This window comes from Gorilla gorilla, chromosome 23 (assembly GCF_029281585.2).
Source record: "Gorilla gorilla gorilla isolate KB3781 chromosome 23, NHGRI_mGorGor1-v2.1_pri, whole genome shotgun sequence".
NCBI lineage: Eukaryota > Metazoa > Chordata > Mammalia > Primates > Hominidae > Gorilla > Gorilla gorilla.
The window spans coordinates 49,425,969-49,447,110 of NC_086018.1; positions in this window are offsets into that span (position 1 = coordinate 49,425,969).

Here is a 21,142-nt window from a genome sequence, read left to right on the forward strand (position 1 = left end):
TTTCCATGCGTAAAGAGATAGCTGTGTAGATATTTCCATGAATATGCAGATAGCTTTGTAGATATTTCCATTTTCATGCAGATAGCGGTGTAGATATTTACATGTTCAAACAGATAGCGGTGTAGATGTTTCCATGTTCATTCAGATAGCTTTGTAGATATTTCCATGTTCATACAGATAGCGGTGTATATATTTCCTTGTTCATACAGATAGCGGTGTAGATATTTCCATGTTCATACAGATAGCGGTGCTGCTATTTCCATGTTTATACAGGTAGCGGTGTAGATATTTCCATGTTTATACAGATAGCGGTGTAGATATTTCCATGTTTATACAGATAGCGGTGTAGATATTTCCATGTTCATTCATATAGCGGTGTAGATATCTCCATCTTAATACAGATGGCGGTGTAGATATTTATATGTTCATACAGATGGCGGTGCAGATATTTCTATGTTCATAAAGATGGCGGTGTAGATATTTCCATGTTCATACAGATAGCGGTGTAGTTATTTCCATGTGTAAAGAGATAGCTGTGTAGATATTTCCATCTATATGCAGATAGCTGTGTAGATATTTCCATTTTCATGCAGATAGCGGTGTATATATTTCCATCTTCAAACAGCGGTGTAGATATTTCCATGTTCATACAGATTGCGGTGTACATATTTCCATGTTTATACAGATAGCGGTGAAGATGTATGCATGTTTACACAGATAGCGGTGTGGATATTTCCATGTTCATCCAGAGGGCTGTGTAGATATATCCATGATCATACAGATGGCGGTGAAGATATTTCCATGTTTATACAGATAGCGGTGAAGATGCATGCATGTTTACACAGATAGAGGTGTAGATATTTCCATGTTCATCCAGACGGCTGTGTAGATATATCCATGATCATACAGATGTCGGTGAAGATATTTCCATGTTTATACAGATAGCGGTGTAGATATTTCCATGTTTATACAGATAGCGGTGTAGATATTTCCATGTTTATACAGACAGCGGTGTAGATATCTCCATCTTAATACAGTTGGCGGTGTAGGTATTTATATGTTCATACAGATAGCGGTGTAGATATTTCCATTTTCATACAGAGAGCGGTGCTGATATTTCCGTGTTTATACAGGCAGCGGTGTGGATATTTCCATGTTTATACAGATAGCGGTTTAGATATTTCCTTCTTAATACAGATGGCGGTGTAGATATTTATATGTTCATACAGATGGCGATGCAGATATTTCCATGTTCATACAGATGGCGGTGTAGATATTTCCATGTTTATAGATATAGCGGTGTAGTTATTTCCATGCGTAAAGAGATAGCTGTGTAGATATTTCCATGAATATGCAGATAGCTTTGTAGATATTTCCATTTTCATGCAGATAGCGGTGTAGATATTTACATGTTCAAACAGATAGCGGTGTAGATATTTCCATGTTCATTCAGATAGCTTTGTAGATATTTCCATGTTCATACAGATAGCGGTGTATATATTTCCTTGTTCATACAGATAGCGGTGTAGATATTTCCATGTTCATACAGATAGCGGTGCTGCTATTTCCATGTTTATACAGGTAGTGGTGTAGATATTTCCATGTTTATACAGATAGCGGTGTAGATATTTCCATGTTTATACAGATAGCGGTGTAGATATTTCCATGTTCATTCAGATAGCGGTGTAGATATCTCCATCTTAATACAGATGGCGGTGTAGATATTTATATGTTCATACAGATGGCAGTGCAGATATTTCTATGTTCATAAAGATGGCGGTGTAGATATTTCCATGTTCATACAGATAGCGGTGTAGTTATTTCCATGTGTACAGAGATAGCTGTGTAGATATTTCCATCTATATGCAGATAGCTGTGTAGATATTTCCATTTTCATGCAGATAGCGGTGTATATATTTCCATCTTCAAACAGCGGTGTAGATATTTCCATGTTCATACAGATTGCGGTGTACATATTTCCATGTTTATACAGATAGCGGTGAAGATGTATGCATGTTTACACAGAGAGCGGTGTGGATATTTCCATGTTCATCCAGAGGGCTGTGTAGATATATCCATGTTCATACAGATAGCGGTGTAGATATTTCCATGTTCATACAGATAGCGGTGTAGATATTTCCATGTATATACAGATAGCGGTGAAGATCTATGCATGTTTACACAGATAGCGGTGTAGATATTTCCATGTTCATCCAGATGGCTGTGTAGATATATCCATGTTCATACAGATAGCGGTGTAGATACTTCCATGTTCATACAGATAGCGGTGTAGCTATTTCCATGTTCATACAGATAGCGGTGTAGATATTTCCATGTTCATACAGATAGCGGTGTAGATATTTCCATTTTCATACAGAGAGCGGTGCTGATATTTCCGTGTTTATACAGGCAGCGGTGTGGATATTTCCATGTTTATACAGATAGCGGTTTAGATATTTCCTTCTTAATACAGATGGCGGTGTAGATATTTATATGTTCATACAGATGGCGGTGCAGATATTTCCATGTTCATACAGATGGCGGTGTAGATATTTCCATGTTTATAGATATAGCGGTGTAGTTATTTCCATGCGTAAAGAGATAGCTGTGTAGATATTTCCATGAATATGCAGATAGCTTTGTAGATATTTCCATTTTCATGCAGATAGCGGTGTAGATATTTACATGTTCAAACAGATAGCGGTGTAGATATTTCCATGTTCATTCAGATACCTTTGTAGATATTTCCATGTTCATACAGATAGCGGTGTATATATTTCCTTGTTCATACAGATAGCGGTGTAGATATTTCCATGTTCATACAGATAGCGGTGCTGCTATTTCCATGTTTATACAGGTAGCGGTGTAGATATTTCCATGTTTATACAGATAGCGGTGTAGATATTTCCATGTTTATACAGATAGCGGTGTAGATATTTCCATGTTCATTCAGATAGCGGTGTAGATATCTCCATCTTAATACAGATGGCGGTGTAGATATTTATATGTTCATACAGATGGCGGTGCAGATATTTCTATGTTCATAAAGATGGCGGTGTAGATATTTCCATGTTCATACAGATAGCGGTGTAGTTATTTCCATGTGTAAAGAGATAGCTGTGTAGATATTTCCATCTATATGCAGATAGCTGTGTAGATATTTCCATTTTCATGCAGATAGCGGTGTATATATTTCCATCTTCAAACAGATAGCGGTGTAGATATTTCCATGTTCATACAGATAGCGGTGTACATATTTCCATGTTTATACAGATAGCGGTGAAGATGTATGCATGTTTACACAGATTGCGGTGTGGATATTTCCATGTTCATCCAGAGGAATGTGTAGATATATCCATGTTCATACAGATAGCGGTGTAGATATTTCCATGTTCATACAGATAGCGGTGTAGATATTTCCATGTTCATAAAGATAGCGGTGCTGATATTTCCATGTTTATACAGGTAGCGCTGTAGATATTTCCATGTTTATACAGATAGTGGTGTGGATATTTCCATGTTTATACAGATAGCGGTGTAGATATTTCCATGTTTATACAGATAGCGGTGTAGATATCTCCATCTTAATACAGATGGCGATGTAGATATTTATATGTTCATACAGATGGCGGTGCAGATATTTCCATGTTCATACAGATGGCGGTGTAGATATTTCCATGTTTATACAGACATCGGTGTAGTTATTTCCATGTGTAAAGAGATAGCTGTGTAGATATTTCCATGTATATGCAGATAGCAGTGCAGATATTTCCATTTTCATGCAGATAGCGTTGTAGATAATTCCATGTTCAAACAGATAGCGGTGTAGATATTTCCATGTTCATACAGATAGCGGTGCAGATATTTCCATGTTCATACAGATAGCGGTGTAGCTATTTCCAAGTTCATACAGATAGCGGTGTAGATATTTCCATGTTTATACAGATAGCGGTGAAGATGTATGCATGTTTACACAGATAGCGGTGTAGATATTTCCATGTGCATACAGATATCGGTGTAGATATTTCCATGTTCTTCCAGATGGCTGTGTAGATATATCCATGTTCATACAGATAGCGGTGTAGATATTTGCATGTTCATACAGGTAGTGGTGTAGATATTTCCATGTTCATACAGATAGCGGTGTAGATATTTCCATGTTAATACAGATAGCGGTGTAGATATTTCCATGTTCGTACAGATAGCGGTGTAGATATTTCCATGTTCATACAGATAGCAGTGCTGATATTTCCATGTTTATACAGGTAGCGGTGTAGAAATTTCCATGTTTATACAGATAGCGGTGTAGATATTTCCATGTTTATACAGATAGCGGTGTAGATATTTCCATGTTTATACAGATAGCGGTGTAGATATCTCCATCTTAATACAGATGGCGGTGTAGATATTTATATGTTCATACAGATGGCGGTGCAGATATTTCCATGTTCATACAGATGGCGGTGTAGATATTTCCATGTTCATACAGATAGCGGTGTAGTTATTTCCATGTGTAAAGATATAGCTGTGTAGATATTTCCATATATATGCAGATAGCTGTGTAGATATTTCCATTTTCATGCAGATAGCGGTGTATATATTTCCATCTTCAAACAGATAGCGGTGTAGATACTTCCATGTTCATACACATAGCGGTGTAGATATTTCCATGTTCATACAGATAGCGGTTTAGATATTTCCATGTTTATACAGATAGCGGTGAAGATCTATGCATGTTTACACAGATAGCGGTGTAGATATTTCCATGTTCATCCAGATGGCTGTGTAGATATATCCATGTTCACACAGATAGCGGTGTAGATATTTCCATGTTCATACAGATAGCGGTGTAGATATTTCCATGTTCATCCAGATGGCTGTGTAGATATATCCATGTTCATACAGATAGCGGTGTAGATACTTCCATGTTCATACAGATAGCGGCGTAGATATTTCCATGTTCATCCAGATGGCTGTGTAGATATATCCATGTTCATACAGATAGCGGTGTAGATACTTCCATGTTCATACAGATAGCGGCGTAGCTATTTCCATGTTGATACAGATAACGGTGTAGCTATTTCCATGTTCATACAGATAGCGGTGTAGCTATTTCCATGTTCATACAGACAGCGGTGTAGATATTTCCATGTTCATAGAGATAGCGGTGTAGATATTTCCATGTTCATACAGATAGCGGTGCTGATATTTCCATGTTTATACAGGTAGCGGTGTAGGTATTTCCATGTTAATACAGATAGCGGTGTAGGTATTTCCATGTTTATACAGATAGCGGTGTAGATACTTCCAAGTTTATACAGATAGCGGTGTAGATATCTCCATCTAAATACAGATGGCGATGTAGATATTTATATGTTTATACAGATGGCGGTGCAGATATTTCCTTGTTCATACAGATGGCAGTGTAGATATTTCCGTGTTCATAGAGATAGCGGTGTAGTTATTTCCATGTGCAAAGAGATAGCTTTGTAGATATTTCCATGTATATGCAGATAGCTGTGTAGATATTTCTATTTTCATGCAGATAGCGGTTTAGTTATTTCCATGTTCGTACAGATAGCGGTGTAGATATTTCCATGTTCATACAGATAGCGTTGTAGATATTTCCATGTTTATACAGATAGCGGTGAAGATATATGCATGTTTACACAGATAGCGGTGTAGATATTTCCATGTTCATACAGATAGCGGTGTAGATATTTCAATGTTCATACAGATAGCGGTTTAGATATTTCCTTCTTTATACAGATGGCGGTGTAGATATTTATATGTTCATACAGATGGTGGTGCAGATATTTCCATGTTCATACAGATGGCGGTGTAGATATTTCCATGTTTATAGATTTAGCGGTGTAGTTATTTCCATGTGTAAAGAGATAGCTGTGTAGATGTTTCCATGTATATGCAGATAGCTTTGTAGATATTTCCATCTTCATACAGATAGCGGTGTAGATATTTCCATGTTCAAACAGATAGCGGTGAAGATATTTCCATGTTCATACAGATAGCAGTGTAGATATTTCCATGTTTATAGAGATAGCGGTGAAGATGTATGCATGTTTACACAGATAGCGGTGTACATATTTCCATGTTGAAACAGACAGCGGTATAGATATTTCCATGTTCATCCAGATGGCTGTGTAGATATATCCATGTTCCTACAGATGGCGGTGAAGATATTTCCATCTTCATACAGATAGCGGTGTAGTTACTTCCATGTGTAAAGAGATAGCTGTGTAGATATTTCCATGTATATGCAGATAGCTGTGTATGTATTTCCATTTTCATGCAGATAGCGGTATAGATATTTCCATGTTCAAACAGATAGCGGTGTAGATATTTCCATGTTCATAGAGATAGCGGTGTAGATATTTCCATCTTCATACAGATAGCGGTGTAGATATTTCCATGTTCATACAGATAGCAGTGCTGATATTTAAATGTTTATACAGGTAGTGGTGTAGTTATTTCCATGTTTATACAGATAGCGTTGTAGATACCTCCATCTTAATACAGATGGCGGTGTAGATATTTATATGTTCATACAGATGGCGGTGCAGATATTTCCATGTTCATACAGATGGCGGTGTAGATATTTCCATGTTCATACAGATAGCGGTGTAGTTATTTCCATGTGTAAAGAGATAGCTGTGTAGATATTTAAATGTATATGCAGATAGCAGTGTAGATATTTCCATTTTCATGCAGATAGCGGTGTAGATATTTCCATGTTTATACAGATAGCGGTGAAGGTGTATGCATGTTTACACAGATAGCGGTGTAGATATTTCCATGTTCATCCAGATGGCTGTGTAGATATATCCATGTTCACACAGATGGCGGTGTAGCTATTTCCATGTTCATACAGATAGCGGTGTAGATATTTCCATGTTCATACAGATAGCGGTGTAGATATTTCCATGTTCATACAGATAACGGTGCTGATATTTCCATGTTTATACAGGCAGCGGTGTAGATATTTCCATGTTCATACAGATAGCGGTGTAGATATATCCATGTTCATACAGATGGCGGTGTAGGTATCTCCATGTTCATTCAGATAGAGGGGCTGATATTTCCATGTTCATACAGATAGCGGTGCTGATATTTCCATGTTTATACAGATAGCGGTGTAGATATTTCCATGTTTATTCAGATAGCGGTGTAGATATCTCCATCTTAATAGAGATTGCGGTGTAGATATTTATATGTTCATACAGATGGCGGTGCAGATATTTCCATGTTCATACAGATGGCGGTGTAGATATTTCCATGTTCATACAGATAGCGGTGTAGTTATTTCCATGTTTAAAGAGATAGCTGTGTAGATATTTCCATGTATATGCAGATAGCTTTGTAGATATTTCCATTTTCATGCAGATATCGGTGTATATATTTCCATCTTCAAACAGACAGTGGTGTAGATATTTACATGTTCATACAGATAGCGGTGTAGATATTTCCATGTTTATACAGATAGCGGTGAAGATGTATGCATGTTTACAGAGATAGCGGTGTGGATATTTCCATGTTCATCCAGAGCTCTCTGTAGATATATCCATGTTCATTCAGATGGCTGTGTAGATATATCCATGTTCATACAGATGGCGGTGAAGGTATTTCCATGTTCATACAGATAGCGGTGCTGATATTTCCATGTTTATACAGGTAGCGGTGTAGATATTTCCATGTTTATACAGATATCGGTGTAGATATCTCCATCTTAATACAGATGGCGGTGTAGATATGTATATGTTCATACAGATGTCAGTGCAGCTATTCCCATGTTCATACAGATGGCGGTGTAGATATTTCCATGTTCATACAGTTAGCCGTGTAGTTATTTCCATGTGTAAAGAGATAGCTGTGTAGATATTTCCATGTATATGCAGATAGCTGTGTAGATATTTCCATTTTGATGCAGATAGCGGTGTAGATATTTCAATGTTCTAACAGATAGCGGTGTAGATATTTCCATGTTTATACAGATAGCGGTGTAGATATTTCCATGTTTATACAGATTGCGGTGAAGATGTATGCATATTTACACAGACAGCGGTGTAGATATTTCCATGTTCATACAGATAGCGGTGTAGATATTTCCGTGTTCATCCAGATGGCTGTGTAGATATATCAATGATCATACAGATAGCGGTGTAGATATTTTCATGTTCATACAGGTAGTGGTGTAGATATTTCCATGTTCATACAGATAGCGGTGTAGCTATTTCCATGTTCATACAGATAGCGGTGTAGAAATTTCCATGTTCATAGAGATAGCGGTGTAGATATTTCCAAGTTTATACAGATAGCGGTGTAGATATCTCCATCTTAATATAGATGGCGGTGTAGATATTTATATGTTCATACAGATGGCGGTGCAGTTATTTCCATGTTCATGCAGATAGCGTTGTAGATATTTCCATGTTTATACAGATAGCGGTGTAGATATTTCCATGTTCATACAGATAGCGGTGTAGATATTTCAATGTTCATACAGATAGCGGTTTAGATATTTCCTTCTTAATACAGATGGCGGTGTAGATATTTATATGTTCATACAGATGGTGGTGCAGACATTTCCATGTTCAATCAGATGGCGGTGTAGATATTTCCATGTTTATAGATATAGCGGTGTAGTTATTTCAACGTGTAAAGAGATAGCTGTGTAGATACTTCCATGTATATGCAGATAGCTTTGTAGATATTTCCATTTTCATGCAGATAGCGGTGTAGATATTTACATGTTCAAACAGATAGCTGTGTAAATATTTCCATGTTCATTCAGATAGCTTTGTAGATATTTCCATGTTCATACAGATAGCGGTGTAGATATTTCCATGTTCATAGAGATAGCTGTGTAGATATTTCCATGTTCATACAGATAGTGGTGCTCATATTTCCATGTTTATACAGGTAGCGGTGTAGATATTTCCATGTTTATACAGATAGTGGTGTAGATATTTCCATGTTTATACAGATAGCGGTGTAGATATCTCCTTCTTAATACAGATGGCGGTGTAGATATTTATATATTCATACAGATGGCGGTGCAGATAATTCCATGTTCATACAGATGGCGGTGTAGATATTTCCATGTTTATGGAGATAGCAGTGTAGTTATTTCCATGTGTAAAGAGATAGCTGTGTAGATATTTCCACGTATATGCAGATAGCAGTGCAGATATTTCCATTTTCATGCAGATAGCGGTGTAGATATTTCCATGTTCAAACAGATAGCGGTGTAGATATTTCCATGTTCATACAGATAGCGGTGCAGATATTTCCATGTTCATACAGATAGCAGTGTAGCTATTTCCATGTTCATACAGATAGCGGTGTAGATATTTCCATGTTTATACAGATAGCGGTGAAGATGTATGCATGTTTACACAGATAGCGGTGTAGATATTTCCATGTTCATACAGATATCGGTGTAGATATTTCCATGTTCATCCAGATGGCTGTGTAGATATATCCATGTTCATCCAGATAGCGGTGTAGATATTTCCATGTTCATACAGATAGTGGTGTAGATATTTCCATGTTCATACAGATAGCTGTGTAGCTATTTCCATGTTAATACAGATAGCGGTGTAGATATTTCCATGTTCGTACAGATAGCGGTGTAGATATTTCCATGTTCATACAGATAGCAGTGCTGATATTTCCATGTTTATACAGGTAGCGGTGTAGTAATTTCCATGTTTATACAGATAGCGGTGTAGATATTTCCATGTTTATACAGATAGCGGTGTAGATATCTCCATCTAAATACAGATGGCGGTGTAGATATTTATATGTTCATACAGATGGCGCTGCAGATATTTCCATGTTCATACAGATGGCGGTGTAGATATTTCCATGTTCATACAGATAGCGGTGTAGTTATTTCCATGTGTAAAGATATAGCTGTGTAGATATTTCCATGTATATGCAGATAGCTGTGTAGATATTTCCATTTTCATGCAGATAGCGGTGTATATATTTCCATCTTCAAACAGATAGCGGTGTAGTTATTTCCATGTTCATACAGATAGCGGTGTAGATATTTCCATGTTCATACAGATAGCGGTGTGGTTATTTCCATGTTTAAAGAGATAGCTGTGTAGATATTTCCATGTATATGCAGATAGCTGTGTAGATATTTCCATTTTCATGCAGATAGCGGTGTATATATTTCCATCTTCAAACAGACAGTGGTGTAGATATTTACATGTTCATACAGATAGCGGTGTAGATATTTCCATGTTTATACAGATAGCGGTGAAGATGTATGCATGTTTACAGAGATAGCGGTGTGGATATTTCCATGTTCATCCAGAGCGCTGTGTAGATATATCCATGTTCATTCAGATGGCTGTGTAGATATATCCATGTTCATACAGATGGCGGTGAAGGTATTTCCATGTTCATACAGATAGTGGTGTAGATATTTCCATGTTCATACAGATAGCGGTGCTGATATTTCCATGTTTATACAGGTAGCGGTGTAGATATTTCCATGTTTATACAGATATCGGTGTAGATATCTCCATCTTAATACAGATGGCGGTGTAGATATGTATATGTTCATACAGATGTCAGTGCAGCTATTTCCATGTTCATACAGATGGCGGTGTAGATATTTCCATGTTCATACTGTTAGCCGTGTAGTTATTTCCATGTGTAAAGAGATAGCTGTGTAGATATTTCAATGTATATGCAGATAGCTGTGTAGATATTTCCATTTTGATGCAGATAGCGGTGTAGATATTTCAATGTTCTAACAGATAGCGGTGTAGATATTTCCATGTTTATACAGATAGCGGTGTAGATATTTCCATGTTTATATAGATTGCGGTGAAGATGTATGCATATTTACACAGACAGCGGTGTAGATATTTCCATGTTCATACAGATAGCGGTGTAGATATTTCCGTGTTCATCCAGATGGCTGTGTAGATATATCAATGATCATACAGATAGCGGTGTAGATATTTTCATGTTCATACAGGTAGTGGTGTAGATATTTCCATGTTCATACAGATAGCGGTGTAGCTATTTCCATGTTCATACAGATAGCGGTGTAGAAATTTCCATGTTCATAGAGATAGCGGTGTAGATATTTCCAAGTTTATACAGATAGCGGTGTAGATATCTCCATCTTAATATAGATGGCGGTGTAGATATTTATATGTTCATACAGATGGCGGTGGAGTTATTTCCATGTTCATGCAGATAGCGTTGTAGATATTTCCATGTTTATACAGATAGCGGTGAAGATGTATGCATGTTTACACAGATAGCGGTGTAGATATTTCCATGTTCATACAGATAGCGGTGTAGATATTTCAATGTTCATACAGATAGCGGTTTAGATATTTCCTTCTTAATACAGATGGCGGTGTAGATATTTCCATGTTTATAGATATAGTGGTGTAGTTATTTCCATGTGTAAAGAGATAGCTGTGTAGATGTTTCCATGTATATGCAGATAGCTTTGTAGATATTTCCATCTTCATACAGATAGCGGTGTAGATATTTCCATGTTCAAACAGATAGCGGTGAAGATATTTCCATGTTCATACAGATAGCAGTGTAGATATTTCCATGTTTATAGAGATAGCGGTGAAGATGTATGCATGTTTACACAGATAGCGGTGTACATATTTCCATGTTGAAACAGACAGCGGTATAGATATTTCCATGTTCATCCAGATGGCTGTGTAGATATATCCATGTTCCTACAGATGGCGGTGAAGATATTTCCATCTTCATACAGATAGCGGTGTAGTTACTTCCATGTGTAAAGAGATAGCTGTGTAGATATTTCCATGTATATGCAGATAGCTGTGTATGTATTTCCATTTTCATGCAGATAGCGGTATAGATATTTCCATGTTCAAACAGATAGCGGTGTAGATATTTCCATGTTCATAGAGATAGCGGTGTAGATATTTCCATCTTCATACAGATAGCGGTGTAGATATTTCCATGTTCATACAGATAGCAGTGCTGATATTTAAATGTTTATACAGGTAGTGGTGTAGTTATTTCCATGTTTATACAGATAGCGTTGTAGATACCTCCATCTTAATACAGATGGCGGTGTAGATATTTATATGTTCATACAGATGGCGGTGCAGATATTTCCATGTTCATACAGATGGCGGTGTAGATATTTCCATGTTCATACAGATAGCGGTGTAGTTATTTCCATGTGTAAAGAGATAGCTGTGTAGATATTTAAATGTATATGCAGATAGCAGTGTAGATATTTCCATTTTCATGCAGATAGCGGTGTAGATATTTCCATGTTTATACAGATAGCGGTGAAGGTGTATGCATGTTTACACAGATAGCGGTGTAGATATTTCCATGTTCATCCAGATGGCTGTGTAGATATATCCATGTTCACACAGATGGCGGTGTAGCTATTTCCATGTTCATACAGATAGCGGTGTAGATATTTCCATGTTCATACAGATAGCGGTGTAGATATTTCCATGTTCATACAGATAACGGTGCTGATATTTCCATGTTTATACAGGCAGCGGTGTAGATATTTCCATGTTCATACAGATAGCGGTGTAGATATATCCATGTTCATACAGATGGCGGTGTAGGTATCTCCATGTTCATTCAGATAGAGGGGCTGATATTTCCATGTTCATACAGATAGCGGTGCTGATATTTCCATGTTTATACAGATAGCGGTGTAGATATTTCCATGTTTATTCAGATAGCGGTGTAGATATCTCCATCTTAATAGAGATTGCGGTGTAGATATTTATATGTTCATACAGATGGCGGTGCAGATATTTCCATGTTCATACAGATGGCGGTGTAGATATTTCCATGTTCATACAGATAGCGGTGTAGTTATTTCCATGTTTAAAGAGATAGCTGTGTAGATATTTCCATGTATATGCAGATAGCTTTGTAGATATTTCCATTTTCATGCAGATATCGGTGTATATATTTCCATCTTCAAACAGACAGTGGTGTAGATATTTACATGTTCATACAGATAGCGGTGTAGATATTTCCATGTTTATACAGATAGCGGTGAAGATGTATGCATGTTTACAGAGATAGCGGTGTGGATATTTCCATGTTCATCCAGAGCTCTCTGTAGATATATCCATGTTCATTCAGATGGCTGTGTAGATATATCCATGTTCATACAGATGGCGGTGAAGGTATTTCCATGTTCATACAGATAGCGGTGCTGATATTTCCATGTTTATACAGGTAGCGGTGTAGATATTTCCATGTTTATACAGATATCGGTGTAGATATCTCCATCTTAATACAGATGGCCGTGTAGATATGTATATGTTCATACAGATGTCAGTGCAGCTATTCCCATGTTCATACAGATGGCGGTGTAGATATTTCCACGTTCATACAGTTAGCCGTGTAGTTATTTCCATGTGTAAAGAGATAGCTGTGTAGATATTTCCATGTATATGCAGATAGCTGTGTAGATATTTCCATTTTGATGCAGATAGCGGTGTAGATATTTCAATGTTCTAACAGATAGCGGTGTAGATATTTCCATGTTTATACAGATAGCGGTGTAGATATTTCCATGTTTATACAGATTGCGGTGAAGATGTATGCATATTTACACAGACAGCGGTGTAGATATTTCCATGTTCATACAGATAGCGGTGTAGATATTTCCGTGTTCATCCAGATGGCTGTGTAGATATATCAATGATCATACAGATAGCGGTGTAGATATTTTCATGTTCATACAGGTAGTGGTGTAGATATTTCCATGTTCATACAGATAGCGGTGTAGCTATTTCCATGTTCATACAGATAGCGGTGTAGAAATTTCCATGTTCATAGAGATAGCGGTGTAGATATTTCCAAGTTTATACAGATAGCGGTGTAGATATCTCCATCTTAATATAGATGGCGGTGTAGATATTTATATGTTCATACAGATGGCGGTGCAGTTATTTCCATGTTCATGCAGATAGCGTTGTAGATATTTCCATGTTTATACAGATAGCGGTGTAGATATTTCCATGTTCATACAGATAGCGGTGTAGATATTTCAATGTTCATACAGATAGCGGTTTAGGTATTTCCTTCTTAATACAGATGGCGGTGTAGATATTTATATGTTCATACAGATGGTGGTGCAGATATTTCCATGTTCAATCAGATGGCGGTGTAGATATTTCCATGTTTATAGATATAGCGGTGTAGTTATTTCAACGTGTAAAGAGATAGCTGTGTAGATACTTCCATGTATATGCAGATAGCTTTGTAGATATTTCCATTTTCATGCAGATAGCGGTGTAGATATTTACATGTTCAAACAGATAGCTGTGTAAATATTTCCATGTTCATTCAGATAGCTTTGTAGATATTTCCATGTTCATACAGATAGCGGTGTAGATATTTCCATGTTCATAGAGATAGCTGTGTAGATATTTCCATGTTCATACAGATAGTGGTGCTCATATTTCCATGTTTATACAGGTAGCGGTGTAGATATTTCCATGTTTATACAGATAGTGGTGTAGATATTTCCATGTTTATACAGATAGCGGTGTAGATATCTCCTTCTTAATACAGATGGCGGTGTAGATATTTATATATTCATACAGATGGCGGTGCAGATAATTCCATGTTCATACAGATGGCGGTGTAGATATTTCCATGTTTATGGAGATAGCAGTGTAGTTATTTCCATGTGTAAAGAGATAGCTGTGTAGATATTTCCACGTATATGCAGATAGCAGTGCAGATATTTCCATTTTCATGCAGATAGCGGTGTAGATATTTCCATGTTCAAACAGATAGCGGTGTAGATATTTCCATGTTCATACAGATAGCGGTGCAGATATTTCCATGTTCATACAGATAGCAGTGTAGCTATTTCCATGTTCATACAGATAGCGGTGTAGATATTTCCATGTTTATACAGATAGCGGTGAAGATGTATGCATGTTTACACAGATAGCGGTGTAGATATTTCCATGTTCATACAGATATCGGTGTAGATATTTCCATGTTCATCCAGATGGCTGTGTAGATATATCCATGTTCATCCAGATAGCGGTGTAGATATTTCCATGTTCATACAGATAGTGGTGTAGATATTTCCATGTTCATACAGATAGCTGTGTAGCTATTTCCATGTTAATACAGATAGCGGTGTAGATATTTCCATGTTCGTACAGATAGCGGTGTAGATATTTCCATGTTCATACAGATAGCAGTGCTGATATTTCCATGTTTATACAGGTAGCGGTGTAGTAATTTCCATGTTTATACAGATAGCGGTGTAGATATTTCCATGTTTATACAGATAGCGGTGTAGATATCTCCATCTAAATACAGATGGCGGTGTAGATATTTATATGTTCATACAGATGGCGCTGCAGATATTTCCATGTTCATACAGATGGCGGTGTAGATATTTCCATGTTCATACAGATAGCGGTGTAGTTATTTCCATGTGTAAAGATATAGCTGTGTAGATATTTCCATGTATATGCAGATAGCTGTGTAGATATTTCCATTTTCATGCAGATAGCGGTGTATATATTTCCATCTTCAAACAGATAGCGGTGTAGATATTTCCACGTTCATACAGATAGCGGTGTAGATATTTCCATGTTCATACAGATAGCGGTGTGGTTATTTCCATGTTTAAAGAGATAGCTGTGTAGATATTTCCATGTATATGCAGATAGCTGTGTAGATATTTCCATTTTCATGCAGATAGCGGTGTATATATTTCCATCTTCAAACAGACAGTGGTGTAGATATTTACATGTTCATACAGATAGCGGTGTAGATATTTCCATGTTTATACAGATAGCGGTGAAGATGTATGCATGTTTACAGAGATAGCGGTGTGGATATTTCCATGTTCATCCAGAGCGCTGTGTAGATATATCCATGTTCATTCAGATGGCTGTGTAGATATATCCATGTTCATACAGATGGCGGTGAAGGTATTTCCATGTTCATACAGATAGTGGTGTAGATATTTCCATGTTCATACAGATAGCGGTGCTGATATTTCCATGTTTATACAGGTAGCGGTGTAGATATTTCCATGTTTATACAGATATCGGTGTAGATATCTCCATCTTAATACAGATGGCGGTGTAGATATGTATATGTTCATACAGATGTCAGTGCAGCTATTTCCATGTTCATACAGATGGCGGTGTAGATATTTCCATGTTCATACTGTTAGCCGTGTAGTTATTTCCATGTGTAAAGAGATAGCTGTGTAGATATTTCAATGTATATGCAGATAGCTGTGTAGATATTTCCATTTTGATGCAGATAGCGGTGTAGATATTTCAATGTTCTAACAGATAGCGGTGTAGATATTTCCATGTTTATACAGATAGCGGTGTAGATATTTCCATGTTTATATAGATTGCGGTGAAGATGTATGCATATTTACACAGACAGCGGTGTAGATATTTCCATGTTCATACAGATAGCGGTGTAGATATTTCCGTGTTCATCCAGATGGCTGTGTAGATATATCAATGATCATACAGATAGCGGTGTAGATATTTTCATGTTCATACAGGTAGTGGTGTAGATATTTCCATGTTCATACAGATAGCGGTGTAGCTATTTCCATGTTCATACAGATAGCGGTGTAGAAATTTCCATGTTCATAGAGATAGCGGTGTAGATATTTCCAAGTTTATACAGATAGCGGTGTAGATATCTCCATCTTAATATAGATGGCGGTGTAGATATTTATATGTTCATACAGATGGCGGTGGAGTTATTTCCATGTTCATGCAGATAGCGTTGTAGATATTTCCATGTTTATACAGATAGCGGTGAAGATGTATGCATGTTTACACAGATAGCGGTGTAGATATTTCCATGTTCATACAGATAGCGGTGTAGATATTTCAATGTTCATACAGATAGCGGTTTAGATATTTCCTTCTTAATACAGATGGCGGTGTAGATATTTCCATGTTTATAGATATAGTGGTGTAGTTATTTCCACGTGTAAAGAGATAGCTGTGTAGATACTTCCATGTATATGCAGATAGCTTTGTAGATATTTCCATTTTCATGCAGATAGCGGTGTAGATATTTACATGTTCAAACAGATAGCGGTGTAAATCTTTCCATGTTCATTCAGATAGCTTTGTAGATATTTCCATGTTCATACAGATAGCGGTGTAGATATCTCCATGTTCATACAGATAGCTGTGTAGATATTTCCATGTTCATACAGATAGCAGTGCTCATATTTCCATGTTTATACAGGTAGCGGTGTAGATATTTCCATGTTTATACAGATAGCGGTGTAGATATTTCCATGTTTCTACAGATAGCGGTGTAGATATCTCCTTCTTAATACAGATGGCGGTGTAGATATTTATATATTCATACAGATGGCGGTGCAGATAATTCCATGTTCATACAGATGGCGGTGTAGATATTTCCATGTTTATGGAGATAGCAGTGTAGTTATTTCCATGTGTAAAGAGATAGCTGTGTAGATATTTCCATGTATATGCAGATATCTTTGTAGATATTTCCATTTTCATGCAGACAGCGGTGTAGATATTTCCATGTTCATACAGATAGCGGTGTAGATATTTCCATGTTCATACAGATAGCGGTGCTGATATTTCCATGTTTATACAGGAAGTGGTGTAGATATTTCCAAGTTTGTGCAGATAGCGGTGTAGATATTTCCATGTTTATACAGATAGCGGTGTAGTTATTTCCATGTTTATGCAGATAGCAGTGTAGGTATCTATATCATAATACAGATGGCGGTGTAGATATTTATATGTTCGTAGAGATGGCGGTGTAGGTATTTCCATGTTTATACTGATAGCAGTGTAGATATCTCCATCTTAATACAGATGGCGGTGTAGATATTTATATGTTCATACAGATGGCGGTGCAGATATTTCCATGTTCATAAAGATGGCGGTGCAGATATTTCCATGTTCATACAGATAGCGGTGTAGATATTTCCATGTTTATACAGATAGCAGCGAAGATCTATGCATGTTTACACAGATAGCGGTGTAGATATTTCCATGTTCATCCAGATGGCTGTGTAGATATATCCATGTTCATATAGATAGCGGTGTAGCTATTTCCATGTTCATACAGATAGCGGTGTAGATATTTCCATGTTCATACAGATAGTGGTGTAGATATTTCCATGTTCATACAGATAGAGGTGCAGATATTTCCATGTTTATACAGGCAGCGGTGTAGATATTTCCATGTTTATACAGATAGCGGTTTAGATATTTCCTTCTTAATACAGACGGCGGTGGAGATATTTATATGTTCGTAGAGATGGTGGTGTAGATATTTGTATGTTTATAGAGATAGCGCTGTAGTTATTTCCATGTGTAAAGAGATAGCTTTGTAGATATTTCCATGTATATGCAGATCGCTGTGTAGATATTTCCATTTTCATGCAGATAGCGGTGTAGATATTTCCTTGTTCAAACAGATAGCGGTGTAGATATTTCCAAGTTCATACAGATAGCAGTGTAGATATTTCCATGTTTATGTAGATAGCGGTGAAGATGTATGCATGTTTACACAGATAGCGTTGTAGATATTTCCATCTTCATACAGATAGCGGTGTAGATATTTCCATGTTCATCCAGATGGCTGTGTAGATATATCCATGTTCATACAGATGGCGGTGAAGATATTTCCATGTTCATACAGATAGCGGTGTAATTATTTCCACGTGTAAAGAGATAGCTGTGTAGATATTTCCATGTACATGCAGATAGCTGTGTAGATATTTCCATTTTCATGCAGATAGCGGTTAAGATATTTCCATGTTCAAACAGATAGCGGTGTGGATATTTCCATGTTCATACAGATAGCGGTGTAGATATTTCCATGGTTATACAGATAGCGGTGAAGGTGTATGCATGTTTACACAGATGGCGGTGAAGATATTTCCATGTTCATACAGATAGCGGTGTAGATATTTCCATGTTCATACAGATAGCGGTGTAGATATTTCCATGTTCATACAGATGGCTGTGTAGATATATCCATGTTCATACAGATGGCGGTGAAGATATTTCCATGTTCATACAGATGGCGGTGTAGATATTTCCAAGTTCATACAGATAACGGTGTAGTTATTTCCATGTGTAAATAGATAGCTGTGTAGATATTTAAATGTATATGCAGATAGCAGTGTAGATATTTCCATTTTCATGCAGATAGCGGTGTAGATATCTCCATCTTAATATAGATGGCGGTGTAGATATTTATATGTTCATACAGATGGCATTGCAGATATTTCCATGTTCATACAGATGGCGGTGTAGATATTTGTATGTTTATAGAGATAGCGCTGTAGTTATTTCCATGTGTAAAGAGATAGCTTTGTAGATATTTCCATGTATATGCAGATCGCTGTGTAGATATTTCCATTTTCATGCAGATAGCGGTGTAGATATTTCCATGTTCAAACAGATAGCAGTGTAGATATTTCCATTTTCAGACAGATAGCAGTGTAGATATTTCCATGTTTATACAGATAGCGGTGAAGATGTATGCATGTTTACACAGATAGTGGTGTAGATATTTCCATCTTCATACAGATAGCGGTGTAGATATTTCCATGTTCTTCCAGATGGCTGTGTAGATATATCCATGTTCATACAGATAGTGGTGTAGATATTTCCATGTTCATACAGATAGCGGTGTAGATATTTCCATGTTCATCCAGATGGCTGTGTAGATATATCCATGTTCATACAGATAGCGGTGTAGATATTTCCATGTTCATACAGATAGCGGTGTAGCTATTTCCATGTTCATACTGATAACAGTGTAGCTATTTCCATGTTCATACAGATAGCAGTGTAGATATTTCCATGTTCATACAGATAGCGGTGTAGATATCTCCATTTTCATACAGAGAGAGGTGCTGATATTTCCATGTTTATACAGGCAACGGTGTAGATATTTGCATGTTTATACAGATAGCGGTTTAGATATTTCCTTCTTAATTCAGATGGCGGTGTAGATATTTATATGTTCATACAGATGGCGGTGCAGATATTTCAATGTTCATACAGATGGCGGTGTAGATATTCCCATGTTTATAGATATAGCGGTGTAGTTATTTCCATGTTTAAAGAGATAGCTGTGTAGATATTTCCATGTATATGCAGATAGCTTTGTAGATATTTCCATTTTCATGCAGATAGCGGTGTAGATATTTACATGTTCAAACAGATAGCGGTGTAGTTATTTCCATGTTCATTCAGATAGCTTTGTAGATATTTCCTTGTTCATACAGATAGCGGTGTAGATATTTCCATGTTCATACAGATAGCGGTGCTGATATTTCCATGTTTATACAGGTAGCGGTGTAGATATTTCCATGTTTATACAGATAGTGGTGTAGATATATCCATGTTTATACAGATAGCGGTGTAGACATTTCCATGTTTATTCAGATAGCGGTGTAGATATCTCCATCTTCATACAGATGGCGGTGAAGATATTTATATGTTCATACAGATGGCGGTGCAGATATTTCCTTGTTCATACAGATGGCGGTGTAGATATTTCCATGTTCATACAGATAGAGGTGTAGTTATTTCCATGTGTAAAGAGATAGCTGTGTAGATATTTCCATCTATATGCAGATAGCTGTGTAGATATTTCCATTTTCATGCAGATAGCGGTGTATATATTTCCATCTTCAAACAGATAGCGGTGTAGATATTTCCATGTTCATACAGATAGCGGTGTTGATATTTCCATGTTTATACAGATAGCGGTGAAGATGTATGCATGTTTACACAGGTAGTGGTGTGTATATTTCCATGTTCATCCAGAGGGCTGTGTAGATATATCCATGTTCGTACAGATAGCGGTGTAGATATTTCCATGTTCATACAGATAGCGGTTTAGATATTTCCATGTTCATACAGATAGCGGTGCTGATATTTCCATGTTTATACAGATAGCGGTGTAGATATTTCCATGTTTATACAGATAGCGGTGTAGATATTTCCATGTTTATACAGATAGCGGTGAAGATATCTCCATCTTAATACAGATGGCGGTGTAGATATTTATATGTTCATACAGATGGCGGTGCAGA